An 11,301-nucleotide genomic window follows, 5' to 3' on the forward strand; every position below is an offset into this window, starting at 1 on the left:
TGCATTCTGTTAATTCAATGAATAGAGATTTGTTCTAATAGTGTTTGTGGACATCTTATATTCATTGTATAAGATGTCTGCATCTTGTACAATGAATAACCACTAAGACAACAATTTGCAATATGTTAATTATTGAAACTGTGCTAGTAATGGTTTTAGAACTGTCTCATTGCTATTGTTTCTCAATAAAATTATTTATACAAAACTGGGATAGGAAATTGCTACTGTGCTATGTCTCAATCAGTGTTTACTAGTGAAGCATATAATATATGCTATACAAATGTACAAGAATTTACAAAATTGAATTAAAATGGCCAGCCACAGAGTCTGAAGTGGAAGCGTGCAGAGGGCTGTGCAAGTCCGTATCAGGAAGCTGGTGGGTCTGCGATGGAAGGTGGAAGCGTTTACATGACAAGCTGGAGTTGACATTAGAAGACAGGAGTTTGTTTCCAAGGTGAATATGCAGACTGGAGTGCCTCTGAAGAAACCAAAGTGAATTCCTCCTTCATTTCTCCTTTACACTATCCAGGTGGCCAGCTAACCAGGGTGGGGTTTCCATCCCGAGGGAATGGAATTGATAAGCCAACTTACTTGAGGTTTTCTTTCACAAGTTGACACAATCAATCAACCATAGCCCACAACATGCTATAAGCTTCAGCATATTCTTTAGCCTTTCAGATAATATTGGAATTATGTCAAATAATGAAGAAAATTGATTTTCAAATGAAAACATCTGGTTAGAATTAGTCCTTTAACCCTAGGAGATCTGGTAGATGTGTTTACCTATGAAACAAAATGTTAATTAAGTATTTAAAGAAAAAAAAATAGTCTGTGGGGGTTGCAATGCAAAGGTTTGTTCAGCAACCAAAGTGCTTATTATGTTATGAATAAATATTTTTACCTCTGTTCAAAGCCATGAGCTGAAAATATACATCAAATATCTCAAAGCAAAATGAAATGAATTAAGGAGCCAAAGCAGAAATTCTATTGAGAAATTTGATAATCATAAACTATTAAGTGTTAATTTTAACAGGTGCAATGTAAATGTTATGTTGTATCATCCTTATATTTACTGAGGTCTCTGAGTTGTGATTTCTTTCTCCAAATTTTATATTATATCATTTAAATTAGAGGGGGTTGACACAATCCCACCTCTTCCCCAAAATAAATGAGATAGACACACTATTCAGTAAGTATAAGGGGCAGCACAGTAGTTTTCGTTAATTTCCCTCCAGAAATCATTTCTGTCGATAATTCTATCTCAACTAAGATGAAGGGGAGGCAAGAACACTAGATTTTAGCAGCAGGCTTCTGACAGACTGGGTTGAGGACTATAGTTCAGAACCAAGCAGAAAACTATGGAATAATGGGAAAGCACCTCTGACATTTGTACTGTACAAATACACAGAAGGTGGCAAATAATCTTCCTTAACATTGAAGTGTGGCTGAAATACAGAAAATTTGTTCATTTAAGAACTTTTTCTGATTCCCAGCAAGAAATAGGGAATGACAAATGAAATTTTTCCTTTTCAGGCTTTAAGGAAAGGGGTTGAAGGCAAGAAAGAGCTAGTAAGAAAAACTTAGAAATCTAAAGATTGTAATTGGACATTGAAAAAAAAAAAATTCCGCCGAGAAAAACACTGAAACTCTTTGTGAACATAAAGCAATGCACAGAAATGGATTAAAATACATGAGCTGCAGAATTGTAGGGATCCTCTGGTCTCTCAGTTGATCTGTTGTACTTGGGGAGAAAAAGCAGCAGGAATGAGGAAAAGATACACAGGGCAAGAGCTGGGTTAGTTGGTGGCTTGTCTGACATGGTGGCTTGTCTGCCATCTTGGTTAATTGACCCTTTGAACAATCGTGAGGGCCTTTATGTATACCTTTACACAGTTGCGAGACACACATTTACAGAGCAACTAGTAGCCCACAATGTCCAGGCAGAATGTTTTTCTTAAGCCTGAGGTAGCTTGACTGTTTTAGACAATGAGGCCTCATCCTGCCCTCCTAGCACAGTGACTCCCAACACAAAGTAATACAAAAAGTTAAACATTAAATGACTTTGCCCCATTCCATAAATATTAAAGAGAGATTTTAGAGATAAAAGTGACATCTTCCTGTCCTCATGTTGGACATAATTGAGAAGTAGAGACATAAGCATAAGCACACCATTTAACTAAACCATAGCTCAGTGGTTAATTTTGCCTGGGGCCATATCATGGATGCCTCTGTTGAAAAGAAATCTATTTTAAAAATATAGACATAGCCATTAAATTGAGGTAGGAGAAAATGGTATCATAGGGAAATGGGGCAGTAATAATGCATGAAAGTACACAAGTTGAAGGAATCATGCTGACACATGACATACTCAGTATGGCTATCAGTTTTCAGTAGCAGAAACCTGAAATATTTGTTACCATTATAAATAATGATAAAACAGACTTCGCTGTCCAAACTATGGCTCCAGCTTGTATTGGCCTATGTCTTAATTTTTTGATCATCACAAGAAGAAACTCTGTGGCCTAGTGTGTGTGAAAGCCTTCCTCTCATGACAGTAACCCTGCAGGCACCTACAGAATCAACACGGATGGCGTCAGGCCACTGGTGGATTTTCTCAGAAGCTTTCACAGGGTTACATGTATTTTTTATTCTTATTTCTGCCTCATAACAACTTATTCCATATTATCAAAGTGCAACATAAAACAAGCAAAATGGAAATTTCATTATTTTCCACAATGACAGCAAAGTAATAATTACTGTGCTTGGCCCATTAATGTGCTTTTTCAGAGAATTTAGGAGCTATGAACATTTAACACATTAGACTGTCACAAGAAGGCCATGACTACCAGGCAGAAGAGATAAATAGAAATCATTTTTCATATAATCTATCCCCTTTGAAAAAATATATTATTTTTAAGTGAACAACAATGTTAACAAATATTTTGCATAATATCTATTTGTTATTATGACTGTCATCTTTTTCATCCCCCAGTTATACTGACCTTGTACTGGGTGGCAACTCCTTATAATTTCATATGTTAATTCTTTAATATTTTATCTGCACTCACATAAATCTGAAATGTCAATAAAGATTTAAGTGGGTCCTTAAGAGGTACACATTTTAGCTACTGCTGGAATAAAGGATATCCGAATGTCTCAACTTTTCATGACTGTATTTTTAGTCTTTGCTTTTGTTCTCACAAATAAGATCTCCACAAATTTCACATTTGTAATTATATTGACTGTGATAAAGTTAGCCCTACTGAGTTAGAATAAAGAAAATTATTTTTTCCTAAACTCTTAACAATTTTCAGGCTTTCTGAAGCATTCATGTTCATTAAATATTTTCAATACCCTACATTTGGATGCCAAGAATTTGACAGCCTTGCACAAAATAGGCTTTGGAAAATAATTATCTATTAATTATCACACATCAGTGGAAATATGTTTACATTTTAACATCTGAACAATCATATTCTCATCAGGAATCCCGGGAAACTGTGGAACAGAGAAGCTTTTGCCAAAATCTCATGGAAATTCATTAGGAGAACTAATGTCAGAGGTGATGTTTAGAGGCCTAGTTCAGAAAGGATGGATCCTGCCTCTCACTGTTGTGTAGCATTTGTGAGAGGGATTCCTACTCACTCCTTTATCCACAATCAATACAAAAGAGTATATGATACTCTAAAATAATTTTAAAGGCATTGCAATAAACAAATTAACTGATTTCCTGTTGCAGAAAGTAAACTGCATTTAAAAATAAATTTAAATGTTTTTGAAATAAAAGTGAAAGAAAAAATGAAAACTCATTTCCCATTTTTGAAATGTATTTCCAGATAACAGAAAAAGAGGAGAAAAGTGCATGACTGTAGTAAAACAGAAAAGATGCAAAATATTAATAAAAGCAAATAGAAATAACTGACACCATGACTAAACTGAATGATCAAAGAAAAGCCTATGAGATTAAGTGCTGTTGTAAAAGAAATCGAGGAAGCCTAATGTCTTAAATGTTATTATCAGCATACAGCAGCAATCAGGAAACTCAGGTCATTCTTAATGGTTATTTTAGTGGAGTTCATAATAAAAGTGTCTGTTATGTTTTACTGTGTAGCACAAGGAATACAATAAATAAACTAGACAGGCCTAGTGCCCTCAAGGAAAATATCATCCATGCTTTTAGCTTCATTTTCCCATGCAAGGACTAAAATACTTTTATATACCTAAGACAGTTCTATCTTACAACATTGGGACTTACATTTTGTCCTAAATCACAATGGAGTTATTTTCAGTTATAGGAAGAAAAGAAAAAAAAAAAAAAAAAGGAAAATGGAGAGATGTAGAAGGAGAAGAAAGTTAGAAAAATTTTATGTCTAAAAAAAAAATTATACTCATAAAAACCTGTAAATAGTTTGCTTTCATTGTTTGTGTCATCATCAAATATCTTCCAACTTGATACATTACAAAAGGTGTTAGTGAAAGAAATCTTCAGGCCCGGGAGATGGCTCAGTGGAATAAGCGCTTCCCTGGCAAGCGCAAGTGCCTGAGTTCAATCCCTGGTTCCACAAAAAAAAAAAAAAAAAAAAAAAAAAGGAAAGAAAGAAATCTTCATATTTGCTTCTATAGAGCTATTTTTATGAGTATAAAATGTTGTCAATCTGTTCAATTAAGTGGGTACAATTTAAATTCTAAATACTTTAAAGATCTTTTATTATATTCAACTTAGAATTAAACAAAATCATCATTCAGTAACTTAAAGAATTTTAATATAGTTTTAATGAAGACATTTTAATCCTCCCAAAAGAAGAAGAATTCTGAATTCCTTACAGGAAAATGTTATTTAGAATTATGAGTAATGTTAACATTTAAAATATTTTATTATGACTAAAACAAAATGTATGAAAATAATGTAAGAATTTCAAAATTAAATTATAGAATGATTTTGATTATTAAAACTGAAAATTAACACTGAAATTGGAGTGTTATGGTTTGTGTTTAGTTGTTCCCCCAAAGCCTCATGCAGTCATGGGGGTATCTCCTGGAGGTTGTAACTGGTTATTGTGGGTGTGGATGCTGCACTTGTCCTGGGACAGGTAATTTTCATGACGACGTCAGAAGAGAAAAGAGGTTCACTAGCTGCCAGAGCTGCTGCCCCTCCCTTTGCTGTCCGTACTTTGCTGTTGCCACAAAAGTTTGTTTTTTGCCATCTGCCGCTCTGCCTTGCAGCCAAGTGAGTATGGACTGAAACCACCAGTAGATATGCGCTAAATAAACCTCTCCGTCCTTCATTTTGGGTGTCGAGTATTTGTCCCAGCAATGACAACAGAGTAACTGAGACTTGGAGCTAAATATTCTCTAGCTAATGAAGCACATGGGCATGTGTAAATTAACCAGAGATGCAACATTTGTCAATATGGCCACATCAAGCTGCTGCTCTCTTTTAGGTCCAGCAAGTCCATATAACTCTTTAGTTCTTTCTCTGTAGTTCACCACAGTGCTCATAAACAGCACATAGATACATTTATCGCACACATTGAAATCCTGTTAATTCACAGGAAGAAAATTGTTATAATCTCATTCCCATGTGGGATCTAAAAAGCTGATCTCACATGTACAGAGAGTAGAATAGTGGTTACCAGGGGCTAAGAAAGGAAGAGATAGATGTTAACATTTCATTCAGGAGCAGGAATGAGCTCACAAAATCAACTGTGTATCTTGGTGATTATAAGTATAAATATATTCTACTCTTGAAGATATGCTAAGAAAGTGGAATTTATGTGTTCTTACACAAAACATCATAATTTTCTGCTGTGATACATATCACTAGACTTAATCATTCTGTGGTATTCATATATACTTATACACATGAACATACATATGTATTTTAAATACCATATTATTTGCAACATATACATTTAATTTGTATTACAATTTAAACATAAATAGATTATAGTCTCATGTGATAATTTCATTGGAAACATATGGCTTTCTTTAGGTTTTTTGAAAGACGTAACTGGAAATTTAGAAGTATTATTTGTTCTGTGCAAATTCATTCATCCCTAAACGAATACAAATAGAGAGATATTGGATCCTCTACATATTTCTTCAAGTTATTTTACAGAGTGAGGGAGCACAAACATGGAAAGCCTAATGAAGTATGGCTTTGTTTTCCAATTAAGACTTCTTCATCAGCAAGGTTGCAAGCATGAGTAACAGGGGTGAGTCACGCTAGACTTCTAGGATGAGAAGATCTGATGTTTCTGGATGCAAACAGAACTGCAGTGGATAACAAATAATGAGAATGCAAGACATAGAATCCATTCTCTCATTTTTTATTGCTCCTGAGTCAACTTATTTCAATTACAGCTGACTCACACCACTCATAACACATACTCTCTCCAATCCCGAAGCTTGCAGACACTAGGGACACAGGAATTTAGATTTCATCAAGGTGATCTATTCATCCCTCAGTCTCTCATTCGTCTCCATGACATTCAGCTTATTTTACCCTGTGTCCTACCTCACAGTTTGCTAGTAGTATTATGATGTGCCTCCACTACTATTCTTGCATCAGTATTAATCTGGATCTTTATCATATTAGGATCTATTCTTGCCTCAGTAGTCTTTGAGTATCGCATATTCTTCTTCAATAAATTTCAAAATAAAGTGCTATTATGAGAGTCCCTTCAGACAGCCTTGATTCTACTCTGAAATACTTCTGAATATTTTATTATTTTCCACAGTATTTTCTTTCCAGTAGTCACTCTCCCATGGCCATCACTGCTGTGGACTCTCCTAGGACAAAGGTTCCATTTCCCGCAGCTATATTCACTGGGTGCGACCACTACAGAGTAACGGAGACTTGGAGCTAAATATTCCCTAGCTACTATTGTTACTGTCACTGCTCTGTCACCAAGGAGAAGAATTTGGTATTATGCCCTTCCAAGCCTAGTAAGAGTCTACACCAACTCCCCATGGTTCCACAAAGATGAAACTATACACATAAAGTAGGTTTGGATAAAATAATAGGCAAGTACCACGCAGGGGTACCTGTAAGAGCAACTGGATACAAATTCTCCCTGAGCTCAATCATGAAAAGCCTTCTTCCATTGCTTCCCTCAGGCCTACTGCACACCATAACTCTTTCTAAATGAGAAAATGAAATCCAATTTATTCCCAACTGTTGAAGTTATTTTGAATATACTCACAGTTAGGGTACAGAATAAAACTATCACCATAACACAAAAAGAGCATTTTTTATTGTTTTCTGACTTCTTAGATTGTATTCTCCACTATAGCAGGTCATTGTAGATAACAGGAAGAAGATATCTTCTTTTCTAACCAAACCCTTCTATGTTTCACAAGTGTCGTACTTACTTTTCTTGTTGCTGCGAAAAAAATACCTGACATACAAAGATAAAGAAAAGGTTTATTGTAGCTAAGTTTCTTTAAGGGTTCATTTCATAGTTGGCTGACTCCAAAGCAAAGTGGCATGGCAGAGGGGAATTGCAAGGAGAAAGAGTTCATAGTGGGCAGAAGGCACCAAAGCAGCCAAGTGGTTAAAAAGCAAAAGCAAACAACCGGCCTGTGTCTTTTACTTCTTCCAGGCTACCTGCCCTTTGGGTGGTACCACCCACACCCAGAGTGGGCCTTCCCAATATTTATACCCACAGCTATGCTCAATAAATCAGTGTAGTTCAGTGATCATATACCCTTAACCCCAGCATCACACACTCTATATCCAACCACCTCTGAAAATCCCTACGTAGGACCTCGAGGCTTTGAGGGACATCTAGACACAAACCATATGAACCAATCAGAAAATACACTTAGCTAGTTTGAAGAAATTATTAACACTGGAATACAGAATCTATCTTTTTTTTTTTATGTATTTAGTACAGGGTCTACAGGGTCTCACTACATAGATTGGGCTGTTTTCAGCCTCCCAAGCGTTGGGATTACAGACATGTGCCACTACCCCAAGTCTCAGTTGCTATCTCAGTATGCCCCGGGGGCAGGGCCAGCACAGCAGGCTAGGGATGAACCCTGGTCTCTAAGTCTTCCTAAGCAGGCACTTTAGTCCACTGAGCTCTCTGGCCAGGCTTGGAATACAGAATCTAAAACAAACAAATTGTCTGTAATTCAATCCTAAAATGATCACCAACTGTGGAAACTCAATGACTCTGTGTGACTTGCCAAGATGACAATCAGTTCTATGACAGTTAGTGCAATGGAAGTTGGAAAACTAGCCCATAAAACAAGCAATTCAGACAAAGTGCATACCAAGGAAAGTTACACTTAATTTCTTAGTCTATGATTTCCAAACTTAGCTAACAACAACCTTCCTTAAAACTTTTGTTTTTATCATGCATACCAAAGTCTTTGTCTATCACTGAGCTTGGATTTTATAAATAGATATTTTTTCTTGCTGCCATAAACATGAAAAGCAGTTAAGGGGAGAGAATCATTTTTTTCAGATGAAATATTTTTTTACACCAGGATACCCAGTAGATGAAGTAACTTCTGAAATTAACATTGTTAAGTTGATCCCCAAGACCTTTCAAAAACTCCCTATCACACAAGTCATTAGTATATCTCACTATGTCCTTATATGTTAGTAAAGGTAATCTCTAAGATTAGTTTAGTAGCATAATTTATTGATTACATATCACTCCATTAGCTTGAGATACTATACCACTTTCTCTACAGTTGATATTCTTCATTTCCTTCTAATCCAAATACAGTCAATACATCTTGGTTTGTTTCCCAGCAACTCCCTCCCTCATTTCTTCTTTTCAATGGACACTTGTTTCCATGTGAGATAAGGATGCTTCTGAGAAATTTAATTTCTTTCCCAATGGCAGCAATGGATCATATAAACTCCAACTCACTAGCAACAATAATTTTTTCAGAGATTCTCCCAGGAGAACTCCCCCTCTGAAAAGCAAGTGAATAATATTTGAAATTCTGCAGTCATTGTCATAACAAAAGAGAGAAAACAGAATAGGTTGCCAACAAGCTAAGAAGGGCAGACACAAAAGAGTTCAGAGAAACGGAATAAGAATATTGGTGACATATTTCACTTGAGGATCAATCTTTTTCAGAAGCCAAAATCTATCTTTGAAATTTTCTGTGACAGGAGTCAATAATAAATCACATCAATTGTACTCCTGATTTCTGCTGGTCTACAAGGCAATTGATGCTTTTTTTTTCTTGTCCTTCTTAATTCCTTGTAACTTTTTAAAACCAATTTTGCAAGCTTATATCTGGTTATCTAAACAGCTAATCTGAAGGCAATATTATGCATTACAGCAACCATTATTGAATTCTTGTTGTTCTGTTTGGTGAAGTTCTGTATTGTTTCTATTGGTTTTTGTTTGTTTGTTTTACTATTTTTGTATTCTCTTTAGATAATAAAATAAATCACATTTTTAAAAAAATGCAGTTGGACGTTCTGTTATTTGCAGTGAAAAATATACTACCTACTCTGCATCGTATTTGGGAAGATTTCCAGCCTTGGGTCCACATGACTATTTACCCACTTCTAATCTTTTCTTTTCCTGTGAAAAGCAGTTTAGTAGCATAATCTGCAAAAATTCATGATAATAGCAAATTAAATAACAAAAAAAATCAATTTTTGTACTTTCAATTTCCTAATTTGATTACAAGCTTTTAAAACCATAAAATAGGGTCTAGGAAGATGTATCAGTGGTCTAAGTGCCACCTTGACAAGGACCAGGCTCTATCCCCAGTACTGCAAACTGTGCCACCGAGCCAGCCTCCAAAGCGGGGCACGGTATCACGTGCCTATAATCTCAGCTCTGGGGAGGCTGAGACAGGAGGACTCCTGAGTCTGAGCTGCATAGTGAGGCCCTGTACTAAATAAATAAATACATAAGAAGATCTTTTTAAGAAAGAAAAAATACCTTATATTACATTTTTTTCTTTTCATAGCTGTAAGTCAATTTCTCTCCAATACTTGAATTTGGGAAATAATACAAATGTCAAAAAAATAGGCGAACAGAAAAACTGGCAACTTTTGTTCTGTGGTAATGACAGTAACATGTCTCTCAGAGTTGATTGTCTTCTGAGTGTGAAGTTTTCCTTGAGTGATACTCAACTTTCCTGATCCCTCAGTCCTTTATTTTTTTAATTGATCTTAAAATCATAAATATTTCACTTCATATTTTTTTCAAATTTTGTGTTCATTGAATTCATTATTTCACCTCAAAACTTTAGTAACCATGTGCTTTTACATGAGTTGTACAAAATAAAAATTGCGGGGCCGGGGAGATAGCTCAGTAGAATAAGCGCTTGCTTGAAAAGTGCAAGGGCCTAAGTTCAATCCCCGGTTCCACCAAAAACAAAAAAATAAATAAAAAGTGTTCAGAAGTGCTTAAGGGCTTACCTGGCAACTGCAAGGTCTTGAGTTCGACCCTCAGAACCAAAACAAAGAAGTGTAGGCACTAAACACACACAAATCAATTTTTAATTTTACACAGAGATCTAAGATTTGAATCCAGATACCATAAGTTGATAACTTTACTGGTAATAAAAGTGTCCATTGAACACTTAACAATTGCTATTTTTCATAAGGCTTAACTTTTATCTTCACAATATCACATCCTGATTTTAGAGAAAGAATGTAGCAGGTTAGATGCTTTAAATTTCATGTCAGGCTCTCAAGTGCTGAATTGAATTTATAATTTAAATATACACATTTCCTTTCCTAGCTCTCATAATGAGACTTTTTTCCCTAATGAACCTCAGTCCAAAAAAAATTAGTTGAATACAAACAATGTGTTTTGAACTATGCACAACATTAGAGAGACAATGATTGACAATATTGTATATGTCTGCTTTTCCAGGAGAATGGTGTGCAATATGTAGTTCAGGTACAAAAGAGATTTGAGAAATGGCTTGTGCAGGTATGTGCAGTGTGCTCTGGGAGTATATGACGTGTGTGCATATCTAGATTTAGCATAATTACAAAACACTTGCCAGGTAATACATGTCCAAGAAGAAAGTTCAAGTGAAGTAGTGTTTCACTCAGGGGACAGGGGTTTGATTCCCAGGACTGCAGTGCAGGCCCCGCCCTCAGGATGTGCTGAGATGGTGATTGAGACTGGGCGTGGTGGCGCATGCCTGTAATACCAGCTCTTAGGAGGCTGTAAAGGGGCGGATCACTAGGAGTCCAATCTAGTAGTGAGACCCTGAACACCGTGTAGACATTTTCCTAAATACAAAAGAAAGAAAGAAAGAAAGAAAGAAAGAAAGAAAGAAAGAAAGAAAGAAAGAAAGAAA

At 35.8% G+C, this 11,301-nt stretch overlaps 1 pseudogene; it reads right to left on the reverse strand.

Moving 5' to 3' along the window:
• The window catches only part of LOC105744059, a 43,551-nt pseudogene that overhangs the window by 28,388 nt on the left and 3,862 nt on the right, over nucleotides 1-11,301 (reverse strand).

This window comes from Octodon degus, unplaced genomic scaffold (assembly GCF_000260255.1).
Source record: "Octodon degus isolate 3935 unplaced genomic scaffold, OctDeg1.0 scaffold00217, whole genome shotgun sequence".
Lineage (NCBI taxonomy): Eukaryota > Metazoa > Chordata > Mammalia > Rodentia > Octodontidae > Octodon > Octodon degus.